Source organism: Macaca nemestrina, chromosome 2 (assembly GCF_043159975.1).
Source record: "Macaca nemestrina isolate mMacNem1 chromosome 2, mMacNem.hap1, whole genome shotgun sequence".
In the NCBI taxonomy this organism is placed as follows: Eukaryota; Metazoa; Chordata; class Mammalia; order Primates; family Cercopithecidae; genus Macaca; species Macaca nemestrina.
Genome location: NC_092126.1, coordinates 103,399,386 through 103,423,584, shown reverse-complemented (window position 1 = coordinate 103,423,584; position 24,199 = coordinate 103,399,386). Strand labels below are relative to the sequence as shown.

The window sequence follows — 24,199 nt, the reverse complement described above, 5'->3', positions numbered from 1 at the left end:
CATTTATAAATAATGTTTAACAGTAGCTTGTAAGTGGTCCGTTTGGTAATTTCCTTTGGCAAGAAAACTGGAAAACTGACATTTTCCATTAACGGAAATGTCAAGCAACATCAGAAGATCAAGCCTATAAATAGGGGTCCAATTTCTCATCGTACATACATGTATATGGTGCTGCCAATACATACAGAGGCTTCTGCTGACACAGCTGTGAAAGGATGGCTACATCCACAAAACCCTGTTCAACTTTGTCACCAATTATATTCAGTTGACTTGGATAAACTTACCTAACTACTACTCTCTACAGAGCCGATTACTTTCTTCCTGTTTGGTGTATCTTGATACTAAGTAGCACTCTAACTTTGCTCTGTCTGCCATTCTGTTAAGCACTTTAGATGTATTGTTTCATTGAATGATCTTGGAAATCTAATAAGATAGGTTTGTCCTTAATTTATCGTTGAGGAAATTGAGGCATATTATAGTTTACTATAGTCATGTGTTTGTAGGTTCACTTCCTCTTTTAGGACTTTGAGTTCTTTAAAACTGTGTGTGTGTGTGTGTGTGTGTTCTCTAATCTAATCGGTTCACTTTTATTTAGCCTATTGATATCTCCTGAGTTCCTCCTATGTGCCTGAGTCCTCCCCGAAGACTGACATATAGTAGGTCCTCCATAAACATCTGCTGATATGTGCTAACCTCCAATGTTAAATTGGCTCTTAGCTGTATGTCTTATATGTAACATATGTTCCTGCAATTGAAAGAAATTTGTCAGATAAAATTGTCTCTTCAGGAACTTGGCAGTGTTTCCAATCCAGCAGCCAGGCTAACAATGAAAATGACTCAAAACATCTCAAAGGAAGAATCACAGCTGAGAGTCTCTGCAGCAAGACCCCAACAACATGAAAAGGAAGTAATGGTCTTCCACAGTACCAGGCAATGCAGAAGGCAGCTATTATTTTGACAGAGCCAGATTTTGATGACCTCCCCATATTTGCTAAGTAATGGAAACCAAAATGCTAAAATAGAACTCACAAAAGTGAAGAATGCAAAGAGGAATACGATTAATAGGTATCAAATAACAAAAGAAGTACTAGTATTTTAAAAAATTGTAAAAAGAGCCCAGACAGCAGAGATCTAACAGACAGACCTAAATGCAGAAAGAAAGGCAGACGTAACAGGGAAGAATACAACCCAGATAAGGAAGTCCACTGTATCTGGCAATTTTTTTGTGTAAAATTAAAAAACCAAATTGGCCTCAAAGAATCTCTGTCTTTTATCTTCAACTCTGGGCCAATTTCAAATGCAGACACTGATTCTGATTATGTTTGGTAAAGGCAAGAGGTTTCTCTGGAGCCAGAAAAGTCATATGCCGTATATCAAACTTTAACCTAATGCAAAATTCCACGACACTTATGTTATTTTAATTGTGGTAAAATATATACAACATAAAATTTACCACCTTAACTCTTTTTAAATGTATAGTTCTGTGGCATGAAGGACATTCATATTGTTATGCAACCATCACCACCATCTCCATCTCCATAATTCTTTCGTCTTGTAAAACTAAACTCTATACCCATTAAATAATAACTCCCCAATTCCTGCTTCCTCCCAGCCTCTGGCAACTACCATCCTACTTTCTGTCTTTATGATTTTTGACTACTCTAGACACTTACAGATATTTTGAATAAAAATGTAAGAAAATGAAAGTAGGCACCTCAACATACACTGATCAAATGTGAAATATGTCCAAAATATGCATTGCTGTTTAAATAGAAAAGGTGACTGAAAATCCAGCCAGGACAAGGTAACTAAAGCAACAGTGAGTATCATACAGAGCAATGAGCATTTTGATTCAAAGGCATCTATGATATGAGGTCAGAGCAGGCACCAGATCCCCCTGATCTTTGCAGACATTTTCAGGCATTTGGGTCTGACTCAGTGATACAGGAGACCACTGGAGGATTCTGAAGAAAGCAGAACATTGTATTATATGTTCTCTTAGCATCTGTAGTGGATGCTGATGGTGCCACACTCAGAGCTCCTTAAACTTGCACTCATTTTCTCTGTTGCTGTCCCCCTTGTCTGGAAAACTGCCTTTGGCCTTATGGGAGTTCCTCTATCCAAGGGCCATGCCCATCCTGGGTTAACTCTGGTTAACGCCTGATTTGCATGGGGGAACAGCTATGAAAGGCCAGCCACTTGCCTTAAGGTGGGACAACTCTGAGGTGCAATTCATTTTCCAGAGCTCCCATGGGGTCAAGCTGAAGCTCCGTTCATCTGAGACCACACCCTTCCCCTGCCTCAGATTCGGACACTCCCCTTCCCCTGAGAGCATTCTTACAATAAGTCATATGTACCCGAACCCCTGTCTCAGGTTTTGCTTTTGGAGAACCCAGCCTAGGCAGCATTATGATCTTTTGCCTTCATAACCTGTGTTACAGCTGTTAATTTTACACTGATTTCTGTGATTCTTTGACTAATTTCTGCCTCCCCATTGGCATGTGAGCTCCTGTGCTCACCTTTTCTTCCTCAGTATCAACCATAGGGACTAGCATTCACTGAATGATTTAAACAGATCTTGTATAAGTCTTTTCCGTACTGGCTTTAGTTTTCATTACAAAAACATCATGTTGGTGCTGTGTAAAGGTGACAAAGTATTTATGTGATGACTGCGTTTATTTGAAAATGTAATCAATTGCCATTTTAAAATCACCTATTTAATGCCATGAAATCAAATGTTACCTGCATCTCCCAGTGAATGCATGACAAAAGATGGTTACTTTGACCACATCTGCCAAGTCAGCTGCTTAGTTTTTTTTTTTTTTTTTTTTTTTTTTTTAGATGTAGTTTCACTCTTGTTGCCCAGGCTGGAGTACAATGGCGCCATCTTGGCTCACTGCAACCTCTGCTTCCAGGTTCAAGTGATTCTCCTGTCTCACTCTCCCAAGTAGCTGGGATTAAAGGTATGCACCACCATGCCCAGCTAATTTTGTATTTTTAGTACAGATGGGGTTTCTCCATGTTGGTCAGGCTGGTCTCAAACTCCCGACCTCAGGTGATCTGCCTGCCTCGGCCTCCCAAAGTGCTGGGATTATAGGCGTGAGCCACCGTGCCTGGCCAGCTGCTTAGTTTTAATTACCAAACAATGAATGTCCTAAGAGGGACAAACTCATTAAAAATATAGTTTGAAAGCTAAGCATAGTGGCACGTATGTTATAGTGGCCAGCTATTCAGGAGGCTGAGGCAGGATGATTGCTGGAGTCCGTGAGTTGAAAGCCAGCCTTAGCAACAGCAAGACTCCATCTCAAAAAACAAACAAAACAAAAAACAAACAAACAAAACTGGGTTGGTGCTTCACAGAGCTCTACTGTGTGAAAAACTTTAGGACTTAGGCATTCCAGAGCTACTGAGTTTTTCCTTTTCATTCAAGAGTCAACACTAATGTACAATGAAGCTATCAGCGTTTCTACAGATGGGCTTCTCCACCTCCTATGCAATTTCCTCTTACTTTATACCATTTTTCAAAAGTGGAGGTAATAAGAAAATCTTGCCTCAAATATCATGTTGAAAGTGAAAAAATGCTACAACTTAAAACATAAAGGAGACTGGAGATCTAAGTGATATATTCTGGTGACATTTAAAAAAAAATACAAAGTCCAGTAAAACACATAGATAAACTGTGTAGCATTTTCCTTGCAAACAAATGTCTTTAACAAGATCACGGAGGTACCCATCTAAAGACTAGGGCACTAAACTCAATTTTAGTTATGTGACCAAGACTGAAGAATGAATTGATTTCTTGGTGATCTCTAAGAAGTCTTGTTCCCAATCAGCACATGGTCAAGCTTGTGCCAAATTTCTGGGAAGACTGTTTATGTCAACTCAAACATATGGCATTGAGGAATTATAATCCTAGGTGGAACACAAAGTCCACAATTATTTTTACAATGTGAGAGAGACAGGATGCATTTAATCAGGGAGAGGCTGTATAACTCACTTTGCACAGCCTCAAGGTCACCTAATAACAGGCAGACAAAAAAGACTGCTGTGGAAGACACCAGTCACACTCCACAGTGCAGATGGTTCATGTCCACAGTGCTCATCACCCACTGGCATCTTAGTGTCTCAAACTGAGATGCTACTTGTTCAGTAACTTTATCCAGGCAAAATAAAACTTCCAGTGTCACAGGAGTCTGATATATATCAATGCACAAAATACAGCTTATCTAAATTTCTCTTGAGGACTAGGATAGCCCTTGCTAATTTCTATGAATGCATTGTATGTCACCCCAGTCTCAATTCAAGGGCATCAGTTAAGACTAACCCTCATCAGTAGCAACATGATACCACGTCTGGGTCTAGAACCACATTAGAAGGGCTAAAGTTTGCAGTTCTAACTACACAGTGAATTTGTATATCAGGGGTCCTGTTGAGATGAGGGTTGGAAAGTCTTTTTTTGTTAATAAACGGGCATTATTTGTGTGGATATGTGATGACATTTACCCTAACCAGGACCTCAGACATATATAACAGGGGCTCCACAGACATTGATAAATGAACAATTTCTTGTACAAACCCAAAGGAGGGGAAAGCTGACCCTTATATAGAAAGGTGGTGACCAGCACTGATCATCTCAGGAAAAGGAGAGAAATATTTTTATATGAGGGGTCTGGAAGGTTGGGTCTGAAGAAATTACAAAGGAGGAGGTCAGAAGGTACATAGGGTAGAAGAATAAATGTTGATCTAGAAATTAAATAGCCTCAAGTTTTATGGATTTGACTCTCTACATTTGCTCCTTGTTTGTTCTACCCTCTCAAGTTTTACGCAGATCTCTATTTCACAAGACTAGCTTCCACCCAATTGTGTTTAACCCAAAGTTACCATGCCAAGCACTTTTAATAGGGACAATACATCCCTCCTGTGGAGGTGGATGCCAAAGGCAGTCGGAGTGAGTTTTGCCTGGCTCTTCAGGCACTAAACAAACATCAGGTTGGGAATGCATCAGAGAATACACTGGTCATATCAACAAGAGCATCCTTGTCCAAAGGCAATAACAATCCCATAGTCAACTGGGGGCCGTGTGAATTCCCTGTCAGTTTCTGGAAGCTGATTCAGGGTCCCATTTTCTCCCAAGAGATCTGCTCTCAGTGTGCTGACTAAGCCTGATCCTGGCCTGAAGACTTGCCCCTTCCCTCCTAGTCCTTGGCATGGACTCCCCCTTAATGCACACTTCCTCTCTCACTTCTATAGTGTTTTCTTTGGAGGCATTACTTAGTGGATAACGTGAGGAAGGAAGTGGGCAGTTTTGCTTACTTATTATCACCCTTTTTTAAAAAAAATAAACCTTTTATGATTAAAGGAAATTTAGAATATAAAGTGCAAAAGAGAAAACAAAAACACACAGAATAATTATTTTTAATATTTATGAATATTCCCTCCAGATCTTTTAAAAATCAATATGAACACACATATGTACATTCTCTATTTATTTACAAAATTAGTCTTACTACACATGCATTTTATTATTTCTACTTCAAAAACACAAAGACAGTATGATAAAGAGTCACATTACTCATCAGTTGCACCAAGAGATAAAATCAAGATTTGCAGGGCATGGACTATTTTTTGGTCCAAAGAAGAAGCCTGTCAATGTACTCTAACTTCACTGCCATTATGGAAAGAAGGACCCATTCTCTTATTTTAAAAGAAGAAAACTGAAAGGGGGAAAAAGAAAACAATGGCAGGTGAGTGCAACACCTGTTTCTATTTCCCAGTCCATCTGTGTGAGCTTTTCATGTGTTACCATTTTAATCTGTCGAAGCATAGTCAGAACACGTCCCTATGTCAAAAAATACTGAGAGTGAATATTCAAATAAAAAATGTCAAAATAACAGAAATAGGATTGGGGCTTGATACTTTTTAGACTAAATGTATTTCCTTATTTTGTGCAGCATAATCTGTAGTCATAAAAAGCAATATTTGTTATTTTTAAAAGTAAATTTAGAATCATAACAAAGTTTAGTTCCACGTTAAAATTATTTCATGTCACTGATACTTTAAAATCATATCCCTCTGCTGATATGGTGCTATTTTCACCCAATAACAAAGTTAAATTAATATGCAAATAATTGCATGCTGGGAATGACAGAGGTACTAATAATAATCACATTGTCAGTGCACTCTGAATAAGAACTAGACTACCAAAAATTACTACCTCAGAGAAGAAACTAGTGTTGTTAATAATTATTCCCACTGGAAGAGAAAATTCCAGGGTGAATATCTGTATTTATTCCAAATTGTCTTTGTGAGTCATTAAATCTTGCTCATGTGAATATAAGATATTATAAAAAGTAATTGAAGTTTAACATGTTGCCAACATTTTGTAGCTAATAGTCATGGAAATACAGATACCTGATACTGCGTTTTAAGGTGATTAATGCTTAGGAATAGCAAAGAACCATAAGTGTCAATTATATTTTTACTGGCATTTTATTGCTAAGGAAGGTTGTAAATGCCAATTCTGCTTTACTCTAGGAAGTAGAAAACGTACATTTATTAGAATTCCTTAACTGGATTTATGGTCAACAGATGGCACATGAATCATTCATAGGTATAATATGATAAACTGTAGCAAAACCTCCAACCTGGCTTTATTCACAGCTGGGAGTCTCATCCACGAAGACAGAACAGAGTGCTTGTCATAAGGTATAAATAAGAATTTAATTCAAAATAATCTAAAGATTAGAGCATTAGACTCAAATTTAATTATATGACCAAGGCTAAAGAATGAGGTGATTTCTTGGTGATCTCTAAGAAGTCCTGTTCCCAGTTAGCACATGGTCAGCTGATGCCAAATCAGTCTGCTATCGCTGGTGTTCCCGGGACCTTGAAGGTACAGGTTTCTTTTGTGCAATGACAACAGATACCTTTTGAACCTTCTCCAAGATGAATTTTTAAAATGCTTCCATCTGGTTTTCTATTTGATTTATGATCTAAACTGTATTTTTAAGTAAAGCATAATAATCTAGACTATCAATATATATGCTATTATCTATACTATTGTAACTGTGAGAGGCCATAATATGCCACCCCCAATACACCTTTTGACAGGAGGATTGTTGAGCTGAAGGCAAGAAAGAAGTAGATACCTGAGAGCTCTCTGCCCTCCTTCTATTTGCCTAAAATCAGGACATAAATTTACAAAAACATAATATATCCCATCTCCCCTTTCTACCAAGAAGAACAAAAGCTAACCAATGAAAACTTTAGACCCTTATGGACCTGGAGATGGCACCAGAGGAATCTACATTAACAAACTTTAACTAACTAGCCTTTATTTGCCTTCCCACAAGTTGCGGCCCCTGGAGACTCAAAGTCCATTTCCTTTGTTCTGTCACTTCTCTAAAAATTTACTGTTCTTTTTGAAGATGTTATATAAAGTGTAATTCAGAGTCACCTCTTTGATAATTACTCCTTCTCTAGGTATCTCCCATGTATGTATGAAATATGCATGTTAACAAATTTCTGTTTTTCCCTTGTTAATCTGCTTTGTTGTTGTTGCTATTGTTGTTATTACAAGTGTCTGTTTCAACTAAGAACATATGAGTGCTAAGCAAAAAATTACTTTTTTCCCTACATATCTATAAATCCTCCCTATAATCCTAAATACTATAGAGAAAAGAAATTACATATGTAGACACAATTACAACTCACAATGTTATTATCTGCCTAATACAGTTTTTATGAAATCACATTGTAGTAATTACAAAGTTAAACAATGTGCATTAGTCACAATTTCTCCCCACTAATCCCAAATCTTTCAGCCACTTTCTGTCATTAAATTCTCCATCATGAGGTAGGCTGGAGGGAAATGGAATTCGAACTGGGGTAGTTTACTAATTTTCTTTTTATCTCTGGCAAATAAGTAGGGAAAAGTAGAAATGTATGATCAGTAGGAGCACTGAAAGGAGATGGGGCACTTTGTCTTATGATCAGAGTTTAGGTTAACACATACACACACACACACACACACACACACACACACACACACACACACACGCGTAAGATGCTACAGTTATTCTAACACAGTACAAAATGCTTCCTCAATCTCTTACCTCTTTCCCTGTTGTGAAATGAAATTCTTATCTATTTTATGAATTAGTTGAGGTAACAACAGTGGCGACAACTATAATAACAGTAGCAGTTATTATATTGAATGCTATCTATTGTTTTTTTTTTTTTTATTTAGTCTCTGCAGGGACTGTCAAAAACTGCCAATGCCAACTCTATTTCAAGTCATCACAGCAGGGTACTGGGAAAAGTTTTCAATTAGCAATAACTGTGCTTCAGATAAACCTCACTGGCTACAACAATTGCCACTGTGTGAAGCTCCATCTATTGTTAAGAGTAATGAACACACAGAAACCAGAAAACCTAGAAGAGACAGATGAATTACTGGACACATACACTCTACCAAGACTAAACCAGTAAGAAACTGATTCCCTGAACAGACTAACAACAAGCTCCAAAATTGGGTCAGTAATAAACAGCCTAACAACCAAAAAAAGCCTGGGACCTGAAAGATTCACAGCCAAATTCTACCAGATGTACAAAGAAGAGTTGGTACCATTCCTACAGAAACCATTCCAAAAAATTGAGGAGGGACTCTTCCCAAACTCATTCTATTAGGCCAGCGTCATCTTGATACCAAGACCTGAGAGAGACACAACAAAAAAGGAAACCTTCATGCCAATATCTTTGTTGAATGTTGATGCAAAAATCCTCAACAAAATACTTGCAAATAGAATCCAGCAGCACAACAAAAAAGCTAAGCCACCATGATCAAGTAGGCTTCATCCCCAAGATACAAGGTTGATTCAACATATGCAAATCAATAAATGTGATTCATCACATAAACAGAACTAAAGACAAAAACCACATGATTATCTCAATAGATATAGAAAAGGCTTTCACTAAAATTCAATATCCTTTCATGTTAAAAACTCTCAATAAACTACTTATTGAAGGAACATACCTGAAAATAATAAGAACCATCTATGACAAACCCACAGCCAACATTATACTGAATGGACAAAAGCTGGAAACATTTTCCTTGAAAACCAGCACATGACAAGGATGCCTTCTCTCACCACTCATACTCAACACAGTATTAGAAGTCCTAGTCAGGGCAATCAAGCAATAGAAATAAATAAAGGAGATCAAAATAGGAAAAGAGGAGGTCAAACTACCTGTTTGCAAACAACATGATTCTATATCTAGAAAACCCCAGTCTCGGCCCCAGAACTCCTCCAGCCAATAAACAACTTCAGCAAAGTTTCAGGATACAAAATCAATGTACAAAAATCACTAGCATTCCTATACACCAACAATAGCCAAACTGAGAGCCAAATCGAAAAGGCAAGTCCATTCACAATTGCCACACAAAGAATAAAATACCTAGGAACACAGCTAACCAGGAAGGTGAAAGATCTCTACAATGAGAATTACAAAACACTGCTCAAAGAAATTGGAGAAGATGCAAACAAATGAAAAAACATTCCATGCTCATGGATAGGAAAAATCAATATAATTAATATGGTCATACTGCCCAAAGCAATTTACAGATTCAATGCTATTTCTATCAAACTACCAATGACATTCTTCACAGAACTGGAAAACAACTATTTTAAAATTCATATGGAACCAAAAAAAGAGCCTGAATAGCCAGGGTAATCCTAAGCAAAATGAACAAAGCTGGAGGTATCATGTTACTTGACTTCAAACTATACTACAAGGCTTCAGTAACCAAAACAGCATGATACTGGTATAAAAACAGGTACATAGAACAATGAAACAGAATAGAGAGCCCAGAAAGAAGACTGTACACCTACGACCATCTGATCTTCAAGAAAGCTGACAAAAATAAGCAATGGGGAAAAGACTCTCTATTCAATAAATGGTGCTGGGATAACTGGCTAGCCACATGCAGAAGATTGAAGCTGGACCCCCTCCTTACGCCATACACAAAAATCAACTCAAGATGGATGAAAGACTTAAATGTGGCCAGGTGTGGTAGCTCATACCTGTATTCCCAGCACTTCAGGAGGCCAAGGCAGGTGGATCACTTGAGGTCAGGAGTTTGAGACCAGCCTGGCCAACACAGCAAACCCCCATCTTTACCAAAAAAAAAAAAAAAAAAAGAAAAAGTCTGGTGTGGTGGCATGTGCCTGTAATCCCAACCACTTGGTAGGCTGAGGCATGCCCAGGAGGTGGAAGTTGCAGTGAGCCGATATCATGCCACTGTATCTAAAAAAAAAAGTTAAATGTGAAAACCAAAACTATAAAAACCCTGGAAGAAGACAACCTAGGCAATACCATCCTGGACATAGGAATAGGCAAAGATTTCACAGCAAAGACACCAAAAGAAATTGCAACAGAAGCAAAAATCAAGTGTGATCTAGTTAAACTTAAGAACTTCTGCACAGCAAAAGCAACTATCAGCAGAGTAAACAGACAATCCACAGAATGGGAAAAAATTTACAAACTATGCATCTGACAAAGATCTAATATCCAGCATCTATAAAAAACTTAAACAAATTTATAAGAGAAAAACAAATAGCCCCATTAAAAAGTGGGTAGAGGACATGAAAAGGCACTTTTCAAAAGAAGACATACATGTAGCCAACAAGCATATGATAAAAAGTTCACTATCACTGATCATTAGAGAAATGCAAATAAAAACCACAATGAGATACGCTCTCATGCCAATCAGACTGGCTATTATAAAAAGTCAAAAAATAACAGATGCTGGCAAGGTTGCAGGGAAATTGGAACACTTATACACTGTTAGTGGGAGTGTAAATTAGTTCAATCATTGTGGAAAGCAGTATGTTAATACCTCAAAGAGCTAAAAGCAGAACTACCGTTCAACCCAGCAATCTCATTACTGGGTATACACTCAGAGGAATATAAATCATTCTACCATACAGACATGCATGCAAATGTTTATTGCAGCATTATTCACAATAGTAAAGACTTCAATCAACCTAAATGGCTATCAAAGATAGACTGGATAAAGAAAATATGGTACATATGTACCACGAAATACTATGCAGCCCTAAAGATGAATAAAATCCTGTCTTTTGCATGGATGGAGCTGGAGGCCATTATCTTTAGCAAACTAATCCAAGAACAGAAAACCAAATACTGCATGTTCTGACTTACAAATGGGCGCTAAGTGATAAAAACTTTGAACACAAAGAAGGGAACAACAGACACTGGGGTCTACTTGAGCAGAGAGGATGAGAGGAGGGACAGGAGCAGAAAGATAACTATTGGCTACTGGGCTTAATACCTGCATGACGAAATAATCTCTACAACAAACTCCCATGACAAACCTTCACATATATGCCAAACCTAAAATAAAAGTTTAAAAAAAGAGTAATTTACATTTACATATACTATCTGCCCCTAAATAACCCTGCCAGATAACTATGATTACATTATTTTAAGGTGAGAAAACTGAGGCTCAGAGAAATGACATAGCTTGTTCAGGCTCACATGCTTGGAGCTGCTGTATAATGTGAGTGAAGGGCCTTCTATGTCCTGTGTGCCCCTCTGGGTCCACTCTCCATTGTGCCCTCAGGTGGCTAATTTGGAGGGATCACATTGGTGGGCCCTTGGCCCTCTGATATTTGGTGGGTTCAGCCATTTGGAAACTCTGGCAGGTGATTAGAGGGAGAAAGTGACGTGGATTTTCAGAATCAGGGTACCGTATTTCTTCTCCCTTGGTTCCCTCCCCAGAGGACTAATTACACGGCTTCAGCAAAGGTCACAGCACCTATGAGGGCAACTCTCAGTTCTACGTGTTCTCTTTATGCTTTCAGTAATCTCTCCCTTTCCTAACCCCACCGACTGAGGAAAATAATGGCTATAGGGTACTACACTATTATTTCGAGTTTCTCTAGAGAAGGCCCACACCTTTTTAAACAAAACTTTTGGTTTACCCCTCCTTATCCTAATTTGGGTGTACTATTTCCTGCTGGAACACTAACTGATATCTATGCTATTCACTATGACATGCTCTGAGGATATATAATCTGTGCCTTTAAGAAGCTACTATTCTTGAAGTTGGAGCAGAAGCAAGAAAATATAGTGGTCATTCAGTTTTAAAGTGCATATTATCTATAACCTGTTTTCTGGTAACCGTTGGAGAACCTCTCCTTTAATATCTTCAGTATTCTTGGTAAAACTCAGGGTGCCCTCCCTTGGCTTCCTAAGCTTCAGGGTTTAAGCCTGGCTGTTTTTGATAATTATTTGGCAATAGATACACTCTAAACAGCCAAGGAAATCCCTCTCCACTTATTGGACAGAGTCCTTCAGAAAGCCTAGTTCTGAGAAGCAAGAAAGAAGACAGAATAGGCTGGGGTGTACTTACCTTGAGATCTTGGAGTAGCCACCTGTTTGCCCTAGCTACAGGGACAGAAGCTCAGGGGTAACCACCCACATCATCTTGCTAATGGCCTTTTCCTGGTCCAAGATTATAGGGACTTGAACATTTACTTTCGTAATGTATATTTCATTGCAACCACAAAAGGAACAACTAGTTTCAACTGATATGAAACATATACAATTATGTAGAAATCTATATTATTTTGCTAAATTTGAAATATTTTTCATTTAAATTTTGTGATTGTCAATTTTATGTGTGAACTTGGCTAGGCTACAGTCCCCAGTTATTCGTTAATCTAGGTGTAGCTGCGAAGGTATTTTGTGGGTGTGATTAAGACCCATAATCAGTTGATTTTAAGTAAGAGGACTTATCCTAGATAATCCGAAAAAGCCTGATTAAGTCAGTGGAAGTTCATGCCTGAGGGTTCCAGCCTGCCCTTCCTGATGACCTGCCTCATGGATTATGATCAAGCCTAGTCAGTCCCCAAAATTACATAAGCCAATTCCTTGTAATAAATCTCCTAATATGTATCTCCTACAGGTGTTCTATCTGACCCCAACCAATAAAAATATCTACTAGGAAGATCAAAGAGTTGAGACTTTAAATATATTCTTAATTGCTATAATTAAGTAAAAAAAAAAAAGCTGTACTGACTCAGGAGTGGAAATGACACAGCAAATCATTAAGTAGCTCCAAATAGGCAGAATGCAGAGTTTAAATTGAGAAAAATCACAGTTAGTTCTATAAAATGCTTTATTTTTTCTTTTAATGCAATTCAGAGTTATACGACTACCAGAAAATGGTCTTAAGGATGTATATAAAATCATCCAAATCAGTACACTTGGAGGCTTTGGGGATCTACAGAAACGTACATAAAAAAATCCAATTGGGTCACAATATTAATCAGTTTAATATGTAACATGTTCACAAATGCACTTTATGCATTTGTGAAAATTTATGGAAAGACATGGAGAAAAAATTATAAAGAATTATTACTGCTTTATACTTATACATTAAATACTTTATCAGACTATTACTCAATGCCTGTCCCTTTTCCTTTCAAAACTAGAAAATGTCTGTATCAAAATGACCCAAGATATTTATACTTCTAATGATTCTCCAAGCAGTTATAATGATCAGATGAATACACACATTAAATGAAGATTATAAGAAAAGTTTTAAGCATCTTCCAAAAATTGTCATGGCCCATAAAAACAACTATGAAATTCTACTGCAGTATGCTACAAAGCAGTATATAATTCCAAGTTCTTCTTCAAAGGTTCATGACAATTTTGTGAAAGGCCAAAAGCTCTTCTAAATGATGTTTTACTTGCAGCCTGACCCTGAAGCAAGGATTTTATAAACAGCACTGCAGCCAGGCCTCAGAGTGATTCTGCAGTGAGTTTAACATCGAAACAAGACTTTGCCATGAACAAAAATCAACCTTCACACAGTTTTGAAAGGGAAGAATTAAGACCTTGGATAGGTGTTAAGAATTTATCTATAGTAGCCTAATAACTTAATAGAGAAGGCTCTTAGAGAGCAGAGAAGTGATTTCTTCTCATGTTCTGGCTCTAATAACAAACACAATTGTGAGGAGCCCCATGCTGCCACCTCTTTATCAATGGTCCATTGCACAACATCTTATTGTCTCTTGGTTTGAAACTCATGCCAGCAATTTCTTACCTGCTATATTATCATGTGTACCATTTAAAACTCTTCATACTGCTTAAAATACTTTGGAAGTAGTAGAAAGCAAAGTGTTTTTCTGAATTGAAACAAAATAGAATCCCAGTTGCTCATAATGATAATTAAGGGCTAAAAATTAATTAAAGAAAAGAAAGCTAAAGAAGATGAAAATAAATATTTTTCCCATTTTAAATGCATCAGGTGACATTCTTGGGAGAAAGACACTAAAATAAGAAAGGAATTTAAATGTACAGCTGAAAAAGAAATCTAAAATATTAAGTCACTCAGCACCACATACTGCCCCAGATAGTATACAGAAAATAGAAGACAGTCAACTATTTTAATACTGAGTTTTAAAATTGAGAATAAAAATGTAATTGGCTAGACACAATCCTTCCAGACTATTCTCAATCTTAAACATAAACTTAGCTGATCTTTGCAAATGTAGATTTCTAACACATAATATGAATATGTCACTATATTAGTAAAATAAGCTACAAACCATGAGCAAATGGGAGAAATCACATGAAAAATATTGCTTTTACTTTTAAGACAGATATATGATTATTAGAAATATAAATATACACATGTTAGGCCGGGCGCGGTGGCTCAAGCCTGTAATCCCAGCACTTTGGGAGGCCGAGACGGGCGGATCACGAGGTCAGGAGATCGAGACCATCCTGGCTAACACCGTGAAACCCCGTCTCTACTAAAAATACAAAAAACTAGCCGGGCGAGGTGGCGGGCGCCTGTAGTCCCAGCTACTTCGGAGGCTGAGGCAGGAGAATGGCGTAAACCCGGGAGGCGGAGCTTGCAGTGAGCTGAGATCCGGCCACTGCACTCCAGCCCGGGCTACAGAGCAAGACTCCGTCTCAAAAAAAATAAAAATTAAAAATAAATAAATAAATAAATAAATAAATATACACATGTTCACATATACATAAATATTCAACTTTGGACAAGTAGAATATCAACCTTCTGGCATCTTTAATTCAATGACTAAGCTTTATGTTTTTACTGTGATCATGTTTTTATGTTTAAATAGCAACACAAGACAGTGCTTAAGAATCGGGGTCGGCCGGGCGCGGTGGCTCAAGCCTGTAATCCCAGCACTTTGGGAGGCCGAGGCGGGCGGATCACAAGGTCAGGAGATCGAGACCACAGTGAAACCCCGTCTCTACTAAAAATACAAAAAATTAGCCGGGCGAGGTGGCGGGCGCCTGTAGTCCCAGCTACTCAGGAGGCTGAGGCAGGAGAATGGCGGGAACCCGGGAGGCGGAGCTTGCAGTGAGCCGAGATCGCGCCACTGCACTCCAGCCTGGGCAACAGCGTGAGACTCCGTCTCAAAAAAAAAAAAAAAAAAAAAAAAAAAAAAAAAAAAAAAAAAAGAATCGGGGTCACTCCTGTATTTGCATACTAATTCACAAGTTCCAAACAAAGTCACCTATTTCATTCATATCTGCATCAATAGCATCTTGCTCACTGTAGGACACACAATATAACAGGGATGAAATAATAAGTGAATGAATGCATGCATGTATGCATCAATAAATAAGATGATGAATGGATGGATGGATGGATGGATGGATGGATGGATGGATGAGAAAAAAGAGATCATATAGGCTTAACTGACAACAAAGTGAGTTATCCTCACTTTACATATCAGTCTTGATGAACTGTTCATAGCTCATTTCTCACACCATCAAATACTCCCCCAATAGGAAGAAGAAACAGAAACTGACTCTGCCAGGCTGTTCACTCACATCATCTAATTTAATCTGCACAGCTGCCAAATCAGGTAAGCACTGCCCATTTTACAGAAAACAAGACCACATGCCCTGGTACTGGGTCACCCGCAAAGTGCTGATACCGGATCCAAATCCAGACCCTTTGTAATCCAAAGTGTGTGCCTTTTCTGTTTACATTTCTATAACATCCAGGTGATATGAGCCCCTTCTAATACATGAGCTTATTGAATTATTTGCACATAACTTTATTAATTTACTGTTACTTTGTTTGTCCTATGTGTACGTTCTTTCATAATACTGATGTATGAAAACTTGAAAATATAAAACTAAATTGAAAAAAATCAATCATCCATAATTCTACCACTCTGTAACACAGAAACTGTTTGCAAGTCAAGTGAATCTTGGCTTCCAAATCTAGCATCTTGGCCAAGAATGGGCTGGCAGATTTTCTTTCACCTTCCTACACAGTGATTCTAAGTCACAGCCCACACTCAGCAACTTAGGGCTCTAAAACATGAGACCCTGATTCTCTAAGACCTAGGGATGCCTTTACACCCTTGTCCAAGGATTGAAAAGCCCTGGGTGGGAGGACAATCTGGGCTAATGTTTTGTGAAGAAGTAACTGCACTACAGCCCTTGAAACTCTTCATTTTGCAATGCAATTTCAGCCCTTCTCAGAGGAAACGTGTATCTCTGGACAAGCAAAGAAGCACCCTTTCACCCAGAGATAATTTTCACATGAGAATGAACTTTATAGGTCCTCAATTCCCATACCTTCATTGAACAAGTAAACAAAACAAAACAAAACAAAAACAAACAAACAAAAAACTAGCCCAGAGAACATGTAGCCATTAGTGCTTTGGGGTCCTTATCCATCTCCAAATTATTTCCCAGCAGACTGACAGGGAATTTAATTCCTCCTAATAGTCACTCAGTTCCTTAAGCAATGAAGATGCAGACTTACAATAACAACATGTCAGGGGTTTAGACACAATAACCACTGACACTTACTGAGGGATTACCACGTGTCACGTGATGCCTAAATTTTTATGTACATAATTTTACTTGACCTTCATAACAATCTGGAGATGGGTGGTATTATTATAACCATCCTGCAGATGGGCAAACAGGCTCTGAGAAGTTGAGCCACTTGTTCAAGGTCATACAGCTAAAAAATGGCTCATCTCCAGTTTGAACCCAGATGAATTAGACATCAAGAGTGTCGATTACCATGCTATACTATCCTGCTCTTAACTGGTCTTGTAAAGTCTTTTAAGAGAGTCCATTCATCTTCTGTTCGTGAAACAGGATCATATAGGGATAATTTTAACCCTGTTGCACCATCCAGGTAACCTGCCACCTAATGCCCTTATTCCCTGGGTCTACCTGAAATGCTTGCATTTAATTCCCTTTAATCTCCTACTTGTTGACTTAAAGGTCCTAATGCAAGATGTGTGGCTGGCTGATGCTCTAATGAAAAGCGGATATCTCAAAACAAAATAGGAAAATGTATCTTGTTGGAGCTAATTTCAAGAGTAGACATAATGGAATAGGACTACAAGATGCAGTTATGTGGTCTTCTGACATTAGATATCTTGACTAGTAACAGGTTATTCCAAAATCCAAATCTGGGGTCTTCCAGAAGTAAGGCCAGTGTGGCTGATTTTGTCCTTCAAACCCAGTGCCTTACTCTCGGGCCTCAACAATCCAGACTCAACACGTTCCTTTCCTGGTTGAACTCCCAGAACATGAGAGGAAAATGGGACTCGCAAATCGTGGGAGCTGCAAGTGGTTCAGTTTAGAGTAACATGGGTTGATCTCTTCTTGTTTCTCCCCTCTTATTTCCTTTGGCCTTATCTCTTCCAGCAGAACTGTGATTACAACAGCAAGCCACTTCAAATCCTTTCTGAAGTAAGACAGAAGTATAAATGAATAAAATAATTATCAGGGAAATGCATGTGGATCTCTTTGCTCTCTGGGTCTACTGCTACCATTTCCCTTCCACCTGTAAGCACCATTCTGGCTTCTTCCACAAAAAACTCAAGGTAAATTGCCTGAAAAACATGTGTAGGAAATATGGTCCTTGACTTTAACCCTGAACATAATGTTCTAAGACATTTTTTAAAACTAGATTTCCTTCCAGAATTCAACTTGCACCAGTCTGCCAAATAAACATTTTGGATTCAAACAGTAGTTAGGGAAATGCTTGTATCTTAGATTTGAATGAGAAGAGGAAACTGCTGTGGTTGAGAGATTGTGAAGTGCCATTCCGTTTAGCATGACATTAAAAGAGCAGCAACAATCAAAGTTACGCTTTTCCTCACCATGAGGTTCCTGTCTGCACAGCACAACACTCATGAGGGGGAGGCATCAATTTTCAGAAGGAAGATCCAGTGTACAACTTGCTCCCCAAGAAATGCAATTGTTTAAAACCAGAACCGACTAAAGTGGCTTATGTAAGCTCACATTTAAGGAAACATCTGCCTCTGTCTTGATTCCCTCATTAGCAACCGGTTATGGCTAAACTACCACATGGTGATCCAAAATGTCAATTCTTTAAAGTTGTAACTTTGCCAAAAGAAATACACAACACATATATGTGGCGCCAATAGCACTGCTTTGATTTATAAGCTAGTCATGCTAGTTTAACTGTAGAAATAGTGCTGTCTTAATATAATATTGTTCCTCTGCAAAGCTGAATCAATTCTTTAGAGTTCTGCTTGGTGAATGAAAACAAGAGAGCAGGTCAACTTGCTAATGAACTACATTTTCCCCCATGATTAGGGAAAAGAAGGAAAAAGAACAATCATAATCATTAACAAAAAGTTTACTGCATGCTATTATTAAACTTTGCCTCCCTAAGTAAAATTAAACAATTGTTTATTAATAGGACTCATGTGTTTTTTACAAGAAAGTCTCAGGAATAAATGTTCAGTGAGAATTGATTCCTACTTTGGATATGATGCGCTTTGGGGAGATGCAGGAAAGAATGGGGGAAAGGGAGTGACAGTATGAACAGACTGAACTAGGTGCAAGAGATGGGACTAGTGAGTTTCACTGGTCACGTATTTCTAAGAGCCAAACCCACTGGCTCTTATGATGTTCCCTAAGCCAGTGACGGGGACTGGAGGAACAAGTCACGGTCACATCCACTGCTGATCCCACTCATTCCCAGGGATAATGCCAGAACCAAGAGAAAGGCCTTCCTAAAGATTGGGAATGGGAGATGCATGAAGGCTCAGGAAGCTGATGCCAGTTTCTTCTTTGCTATACACAACAAAGTCTTTTTCCTACCTGTTTTGTACCGGGCATCACAAGTGCTCAATTCAGCCTGCTCACATGGGGGGCACTAAGTTGATAAGGAATCACGAACACCATGGTGCTAGACAGGAGCGCTGCCATTCAGAAGAAAAACGTTTCAGATATAAATCTGTTGAACTCTGCTCTCAGTTATTCAACCTATGTTATACAATATTTAATTATATTGAATTAATACTTAAAACTTTCATACTTCTATACAATCCACTTGCTGTTTTAGTGTTGCTTTTAATTATAAACTAAGATTCAGTAAGTTTTCTTTTGTTTTTTTAATTATACTTCAAGTTCTACAGTGCATGTGCACAACATGCAGGTTTGTTACATATGTATACACGTGCCATGTTGGTGTGCTGCACCCATTAAGTCACCATTTACATTAGGTATATCTCCTAATGCTATCTCTCCCCCCCTCCCCACACCCCATGACAGGCCCTGGTGTATGATGTTCCCCATCCTGTGTCCAAGTGTTCTCATTGTTCAATTCCCACCTATGAGTGAGAACATGCAGTGTTTGGTTTTCTGTCCTTGTGATAGTTTGTTCAGAATGATGGTTTCCAGCTTCATCCATGTCCCTACAAAGGACATGAACTCATCCGTTTTTACGGCTGCATAGTATTCTATGATGTGTATGTGCCACATTTTCTTAATCCAGTCTATCATTGATGGACATATGGGTTGGTTCCAAGTCTTTGCTATTGTGAATAGTGCCGCAATAAACATACATGTGCATGTGTCTTTACAGCAGCATGATTTATAATCCTTTATATACCCAGTAATGGGATGGCTGGGTCAAATGGTATTTCTAGTTCTAGATTCTTGAGGAATCGCCACACTGTCTTCCACAATGGTTGAACTAGTTTACAGTCCCACCAACAGTGTAGATGTGTTCCTATTTCTCCACATCCTCTCCAGCACCTGTTGTTTCCTAACTTTTTAATGATCGCCATTCTAACTGGTGTGAGATGGTATCTCATTGTGGTTTTGATTTGCATTTCTCTGATGGCCAGTGATGATGAGCATTTTTTCATGTGTCTGTTGGCTGCATAAATGTCTTCTTTTGAAAAGTATCTATTCGTATGCTTCACCCAGTTTTTGATGGGGTTGTTTTATTTTTTCTTGTAAATTTCAGTTCTTTGTAGATTCTGGATATTAGCCCTTTGTCAGATGGGTAGATTGTAAAAATTTTCTCTCATTCTGTTCAATCTGATGGTAGTTTCTTTTGCTGTGCAGAAGCTCTTTAGTTTAATTCGATCCGGTTTGTCAACTTTGGCTTTTGTTGCCATTGCTTTTGGTGTTTTAGTCAAGAAGTCCTTGCCCGTGCCTATGTCCTGAATGATATTGCCTAGGTTTACTTCTAGGGTTTTTATGGTTTTAGGTCTAACCTTTAAGTCTTTAATCCACCTTGAATTAATTTTTGTATAAGGTGTAAGGAAGAGATCCAGTTTCAGCTTTCTACATATGGCTAGCCAGTTTTCCCAGCACCATTTATTAAATAGGGAATCCTTTCCCCATTTCTTTTTTTTTTCAGGTTTGTCAAAGATCAGATGGTTGTAGATGTGTGGTATTTTATTATTTCTGAGGGCTCTGTTCTGTTCCATTGGTCTATATCTCTGTTTTGGTACCAGTACCATGCTGTTTTGGTTACTGTACACTTGCAGTATAGTTTGAAGTCAGGTAGTGTGATGCCTCCAGATTTGTTCTTTTGACTTAGGATTGTTTTGGCAATGCAGCCTCTTTTTCGGTTCCATATGAACTTTAAAGCAGTTTTTTCCAATTCTGTGAAGAAAGTCATTGGTAACTTGATGGGGATGGCATTGAATCTATAAATTACTTTGGGCAGTATGGCCATTTTCTCGATATTGATTCTTCCTATCCATGAGCATAGAATGTTCTTCCACTTGTTTGTGTCCTTTTTTATTTCGTTGAGCAGTCGTTTGTAGTTCTCCTTGAAGAGGTCCTTCACAACCCTTTTAAGTTAGATTCCTAGGTATTTTATTCTCTTTGAAGCAATTGTGAATGGGAGTTCACTCATAATTTGGCTCTCTGTTTGTCTGTTATTGGTGTATAGGAATGCTTGTGATTTTTGCACATTGATTTTGTATCCTGAGACTTTACTGAAGTTGCTTATCAGCTTAAGGAGATTTTGGGCTGAGACGATGGGGTTTTCTAAATATACAATCATGTCATCTGCAAACAGGGACAATTTGACTTCCTCTTTTCCTAATTGAATACCCTTTATTTCTTTCTCTTGCCTGATTGCCCTGGCCAGAACTTCCATCATTATGTTGAATAGGAGTGGTGAGAGAGGGCATCCCTGTCTTGTGCCAGTTTTCAAAGGGAATGCTTCCAGTTTTTGCCCATTCAGTATGATATTCACTGTGGGTTTGTCATAAATAGCTCTTATTATTTTGAGATATGTCCCATCAATACCTAGTTTATCGACAGTTTTTAGCATGAAGGGCTGCTGAATATTGTCAAAGGCCCTTTCTGCATCTATTGAGATAATCATGTGGTTTTTGTCTTTGGTTCTGTTTATATGATGGATTATGTTTATTGATTTGTGTATGTTGAACCAGCCTTGCATCCCAGGGATGAAGCCAACTTGATCGTGGTGGATAAGCTTTTTGATGTGCTGCTGGATTCAGTTTGCCAGTATTTTATTGAGGATTTTTGCATCGATGTTCTTCAGGGATATTGGCCTGAAATTTTCTTTTTTGTTGTGTCTCTGCCTGGCTTTGGTATCAGGATGATGCTGGCCTCATAAAATGAGTTAGGGAGGACTCCCTCTTTTTCTATTGATTGGAATAATCTCAGACGGAATGGTACCAGCTCCTCTTTGTACCTCTAGTAGAATTCGGCTGTGAATCTAGCCTGGTCCTGGACTTTTTTTGGTTGGTAGATGTTCAATTACTGCCTCAATTTCAGAGCCTCTTATTGGTCTATTCAGGGATTCGACTTCTTCCTGGTTTAGTCGTGGGAGGGTGTATGTGTCCAGGAATTTATCCATTTCTTCTGGATTTTCTAGTTTATTTGTGTAGAGGTGTTTATAGTATTCTTTGATGGTAGTCTGTATTTCTGTGGGGTTGGTGGTGATGTCCCCTTTATCATTTTTTATTGCATCTATTTGATTCTTCTCTCTTTTCTTCTTTATTAGTCTTGCCAGAGGTCTACCTATTTTGTTGATCTTTTCAAAAAACCAGCTCCTGGATTCATTGATTTTTTGAAGGGTTTTTTGTGTGTCTATCTCCTTCAGTTCCGCTCTGATCTTAGATATTTCTTGCCTTCTGCTAGCTTTTGAATGTGTTTGCTCTTGCTTCTCTAGCTCTTTTAATCGTGATATTAGGGTGTCAATTTTAGATCTTTTCTGCTTTCTCTTGTGGGCATTTAGTGCTATAAATTTCCCTCTACACACTGCTTTAAATGTGTCCCAGAGATTCTGGTATGTTGTGTCTTTGTTCTCACTGGTATCAAACAACATCTTTATTTCTGCCTTCTCATTTTGTTATGGACCCAGTAGTCATTCAGGAGCAGGTTGTTCAGTTTCCATGTAATTGAGCAGTTTTCAGTGAGTTTCTTAATCCTGAGTTCTAGTTTGATTGCCCTGTGGTCTGAGAGACAGTTTGTTATAATTTCTGTTCTTTTACATTTGTTGAGGAGTGCTTTACTTCCAACTATGTGGTCAATTTTGGAATATGTGTGATGTGGTGCTCAGAAGAATGTATATTCTGTTGATTTGGGGTGGAGAGTTCCACAGATGTCTATTAGGTCTGCTTGCTGCAGAGCTCAGTTCAATTCCTGGATATCCTTGTTAACTTTCTGTCTTGTTGATCTGTCTAATGTTGACAGTGGGATGTTAAAGTCTCCCATTATTATTGTGTGGGAGTCTAAGTCTCTTCGTAGGTCTCTAAGGACTTGCTTTATGAATCTGGGTGCTCCTGTATTGGGTGCATATATATTTAGGATAGTTAGCTCTTCCTGATGAATTGATCACTTTATCATTATGTAATGGCCTTTTTGTCTCTTTTGATCTTTGTTGGTTTAAAGTGTGTTTTATCAGAGACTAGGATTGCAACCCCTGCTTTTTTTTGTTTTCCATTTTCTTGGTATATCTTCCTCCATCCCTTTATTTTGAGCCTATGTGTGTCTCTGCATATGAGATGGGTCTCCTGAATACAGCACACTGATGGGCCTTCACTCTTTATCCAATTTGTCAGTCTGTGTCTTTTAATTGGAGCATTTAGCCCATTTACATTTAAGGTTAATATTGTTATGTGTGAATGTGATCCTGTCATTATGATGTTAGCTGGTTATTTCGCTTGTTAGTTGATGCAGTTTCTTCCTAGCATTGATGGTCTTTACAATTTGGCATGTTTTTGCAGTGGCTGGTACCGATTCTTCCTTTCCATGTTTAGTGCTTCCTTCAGGAGCTCTTGTAAGGCTGGCCTGGTGGTGACAAAATCTCTCACCATTTGCTTGTCTGTAAAGGATTTTATTTCTCCTTCACTTATGAATCTTAGTTTGGCTGGATATGAAATTCTGGGTTTAAAATTCTTTTCTTTAAGAATGTTGAATATTGGCCCCCACTCTCTTCTGGCTTGGAGAGTTTCTGCTGAGAGATCTGCTATTAGTCTGATGGGCTTCCCTTTGTGGGTAACCCGACCTTTCTTTCTGGCTGCCCTTAACATTTTTTCCTTCATTTCAACTTTGGTGAATCTGACAATTATGTGTCTTGGAGTTGCTGTTCTCGAGGAGTATCTTTGTGGCATTCTCTGTATTTCCTGAATTTGAATGTTGGCCTGCCTTGCTAGGTTGGAGAAGTTCTCCTGGATAATATCCTGAAGAGTGTTTTCCATTTTCCATCTTGGTTCCATTCTCCCCATCACTTTCAGGTAGATTTGGTCTTTTCACATAGTCCCATATTCGTTGGAGGCTTTGTTCATTACTTTTTACTCTTTTTTCTCTGAACTTCTCTTCTTGCTTCATTTCATGAATT

At 38.4% G+C, this 24,199-nt stretch overlaps 1 protein-coding gene and 1 non-coding gene across 7 annotated transcripts in view; both read right to left on the bottom strand.

Moving 5' to 3' along the window:
- Positions 1–24,199, bottom strand: part of MYRI (myosin VIIA and Rab interacting protein) — a 412,711-nt gene that overhangs the window by 240,688 nt on the left and 147,824 nt on the right. The window contains exon 2 of one of the 6 annotated variants that reach the window (XM_011738818.2): positions 19,183–19,283. The exons of the other annotated variants lie outside the window; for them this stretch is intronic. The gene's annotated coding sequence lies outside the window, so the exon portion shown is untranslated. The remainder of the gene's footprint in view (positions 1–19,182; positions 19,284–24,199) is intronic. 6 annotated transcript variants of the gene reach the window in all.
- Positions 8,249–8,390, bottom strand: LOC112426444 (U4 spliceosomal RNA). The gene has a single exon (XR_003017776.1). It is a non-coding gene; the product is annotated as a U4 spliceosomal RNA (small nuclear RNA).